Source organism: Notechis scutatus, chromosome 2 (genome assembly GCF_049901735.1).
Source record: "Notechis scutatus isolate UNSWTSFEM ecotype Mainland chromosome 2, rNotScu1.2, whole genome shotgun sequence".
NCBI lineage: Eukaryota > Metazoa > Chordata > Lepidosauria > Squamata > Elapidae > Notechis > Notechis scutatus.
Window position 1 is genome coordinate 208859141 of NC_142010.1, and position 4127 is coordinate 208863267.

Sequence of the window (4127 nt, forward strand, 5' to 3'; positions counted from 1 at the left end):
CATGGATTAGCATGATATAGAAACTCAGTCAAAATCTCCATGCCCTTAGAACCTTTTACTTTTATCAAGTATGCCTTTTCCTAGTTTGTGTTCTTTAGCTGCTGCAAACTTTCCATGCCATGCTACTCATGGTGCTAGTATCCAAAAGTACAGTAGAAAGCAGCTTTGTGACCCATGAGAGAAAACCACAGGCTGATTAAACAAACCTGACATTTACTGTCTGGCTATTAAGCATGCTGAGAAGCAAACAGCCTCTCCAGCGACACTGAAAGTTGCATTTTGTTTCCTTCCTGACTGATTTTAAAAATAAGTCTGGAGGGATTGGGGAATATAAATTGGTTTTTTTTTCAAATTCTTGAATGTAGCAGAAAAATGCAGGGTAAGTAGCTGATTAATCTTCAAATGTAGCATTTTAATGTTCTGGAAAAGAAAATGCATTAGTGATAAATATAGATTAAAAAGGGAGAAATTATGTGGAAGATAGAGGCTGCTATGGCAATTGAGGTGGGGGCAGGAGTGATTTAAATCTTGAATAGCAGGATATCCTACTATGGAAATAGACTGCAATTGAATAACTTTAAAATCCTGTGCTTTCCCAGGCTACTATCTGCACATGCCATCTCCATAATAATTGGAGGAAATTCTGTCTAATTTTTACACTATTGCATTTCAGTGTCAGACCTTCATGACATAGATCCAGACTGAGTTCAGTCATAATTTAATTGTGTTTTACTGAATGCACTACAACTGACCATGTACCATTGAACCATAACCCACTGGTTAAAGAAAGTAGTTGCTGGGATCAAATATTGAATTAACCCAAACCATTGTATTGGGCCAAACAAACCATGTTGCTGCAGAGTGGTCAGGAACCCTTGACTTCAAAAGTACTACACAGGAAGTGAGGTTAGACTACAGGAGCTGACAATCTGCAGCTTAAGGACATTTGTAGCCCCTGGTCTCATTTTAGAGCACCTCACCATTATTGAAGAAGCTTTTTGAAATTATTTAGACCTCTTGCAAGAGATTCTTCCTAGCAGGCTGTTAAGCACGGCAAGAGAGAAGGGACAAATAATGTTAATAAATAAAATGATCAAAATAAAATAAGATGACCAAAAGCAAAAAAAAAAAAAAAAATGGGTTTTGATAGTGCATTAAACTATAAATCATATAAAGTTTTCATTTTATTGTTTAAATATTCTGGAAATTAGCAAATTGGGCCTGATCAAGTACAGAAGTGGGGTGATGTTATGCTAAAGTCCCTCCTCCCCTCTCCCAAATCTTTGGAAAGCTGCTTGGCAGAGGCACTTGTAACCAGAGAGGTTGGGGATGACTAGCGAGTTACAGAAAGAAACCCAAGATTCTTCAAAGATGTAGAACCTTCTGAAGTGTATTCTTCCCAGTCTCTTGAGCATTCAGAGACAGGGAATGAAAACAAAAACAGACTCTTTGGAGCTTCAGCTATCCAAACCCAAAGATATGTTCCAAATAAAGTGCCCAACTATAGAGGTAAATGTCTATGGAGATTCTCAGCCGATCACTTTCGAGTGCATTTCTCTAGTTAGATACTATAGAAATGATCCCTGAAAGTATAGTCTCAGTCACAGGACATGGTTGTCCCAAAGGTGTTTTTTCAAAAGGCAACTGGACTTTCTGGTTTTTCTTCGAAGATGTTTCGCTTCTCATCCAAGAAGTTTCTCTGGCTCTGGGAGCTTCTTTTTCTGTTGTAATGACGAGGCAGTCGAGTTGTTTGATCATGAACAACTGAATCATGATGATCTTTATTGGAGTCTAGTCTTGCATTTATACACATTTTTAGTTATCCTCCATCACTGGTTAACTTTGGTTACTACTTAACTTTCGTTACTGTTTAGCACAGTAATCCATACAATTAATTATCTCTAGTTAAAGTCTAACATATGTTTACTTCCTCTCTCTAATCCTCCTTTAGATTAGTGACTTTGTTTACCTGAGTTGTATTTGCTTGGAAACATTCTTTATCTGAGGTTTGCCATCCGAGATTGGAATATTCCTGCAATTACAACTCTGCAATTACAACTGCAATTACAACTCTACATTCTTCCTCAAAGCTGAAGAAGCTTCTTGAATGAAAAGTGAAACACCTTTAAAAAAAAACCAGAAAGTCCAGCTTGAAAAAGCACCTTTGGGACACAGAAGTAAAGTGACTAGGAGCACAAGGAAGCACAAGTGTAGCATCTACTTTCCAAATCTTTTCCACATATCATGCAGTTGTACTCTGAAGCTATTTCATTGTCACAGCGTGACCAGGTTCCTTTTGAATGAAGGTACAGTATAGTTGGCACAAAGAAAAAAGACAATGGGGGCTTTTTTTTTTACTATGTACCATGAAGCTATTTACAACAGGCATTTACAGCAAATATATACAACATAATTCTGTTAACAGGCTTCCTCCTAAGCTTCTCCCCCCAGAAACTATTCTTCTATAACTCTCCTGCTAACTGCTTTGCTTCCTCCCCCTTTCACTTCCACTCCTTCCCATTTCTGTGCTTATTAATAGAAAGAATGAAAGTAAATGAATGTGCTGGATTTACTATGATGGTCAGCATAGCTTGACCTTCTCCTAGACCAGCTCAACTGAACACTTTCCGCTTCACTATTGGTGAAAACAACTTCTTTCAAAGTCTACTCAGTCCAGGGCTTCCCCAATAGCCAATTTCCACCTTCCCATCTTGGTTAAAGATGTCACCTCTCTGAGATTCTGTTCCTTCTTCTGGGGAAGTCACCAGTAGACTTTCCTTCTTCCTCTCTGACTGGAAACAATTGTTCTACATACAGGGGTGGGATTCTACTGGTTCTGTCTGGCTCTGTAGAACTGGTAGCTCTGAAAGAGCAGCAGACACAAAACCGGTTCTGTTTCTGCTGCTGTTTTGGCCCACCTGCCCTCCTGGGCTCTTACCTGACCTTTATTTCCTGCTTTTTCAACCTCAGCTGCTTTGCACGGCAGAGCTGCAGTTGAAAAAGCAGGAAAATAGTGCTTTTTCAAACGCTGCGCACTCGCGCACAGCGCTGCTCAGCTGTCCAGGCAGCACAGCTGACGACGTTTCACACACACGCGTGCAGCAAAACGTAAATCACTGAACCGGTAGTTACACCAGTCAGATCCCACCCCTGTCTACATATCAAGCTAAATCTATTCTCCAACTTTTCTCTGCAACTATTCTGTTTAGCAATCTTTTTCTCTCCTCACCCTGTCTAACTTTGGGCTAGACCAGCCGCAGTTCCCCCAGCAACTGAGAAAATGAGTGCAACATCAGAATTCTCGTCTCCAACATTTATATACCATACCAAACTGGGCCAATGGACAGCTGTCTCTACACCTCCACACAACAGCTCTGGCTAACAACCAGGTCAGTACATTATCCCTCATGACAGCATAGCTGCACTTCAAGGCTAGAACTGAGCTTCTTCTGCCATTTTCTCTCTCCATTTGCTGCTTTGTGCAAGTACAAGTACAACTACAACCATACCAGGCCACTAAAAACCATATGCCACACTCATGATCCTGGGAAAAGACCCATTTTGGTTCAAGAATGTCCTTGGTGCTTCATATCTATCTATCTATCTATCTATCTATCTATCTATCTATCTATCTATCTATCTATCTATGTTAAATGCTCCAAAACAACCTATTGTCTTTATAACTGAAGTGTGTATTATAGCCCTGCTGAATATACTTGCATGGAAGAAAACAATCAATTCTCCTTTGAATCAAGCTTCTATCTTGGAGATTTTGTGAACACATCCATGCAGTTTTTGGGTAAGAAGATGGAAATGACGTGCAATTAGTGGCTTGCAGTGGTTTTGCAGGATGATTTTTCAACCTTCCAGATTATTTTACAGCCTTGTAATTTTCAGTAGCCTCCAATCCAAGTACTAATCAATTTTTTTAAAGTAGGGATGGTCAGCTAAGTACTCCATGTGGGCTACATAAAATAAATTTTACAGAAATCAAATAAATGCTTTCAAAGTCAATGTAGACTGGAACCTCATAGCTTTCACCTAGACTGGGGCTTGTACACTCACACTGAACTCTAAACTAGAGTTATGTTCAGTGGTGGGATTCAATTTTTTTTACTGCCGGTTCT

At 39.6% G+C, this 4127-nt stretch overlaps 1 pseudogene; it reads right to left on the minus strand.

Moving 5' to 3' along the window:
• Positions 1 to 1516: 1516 nt before the first annotated feature.
• LOC113417732 (small nucleolar RNA U3) lies at positions 1517 to 1599 on the minus strand (annotated as a pseudogene).
• Positions 1600 to 4127: the final 2528 nt, after the last annotated feature.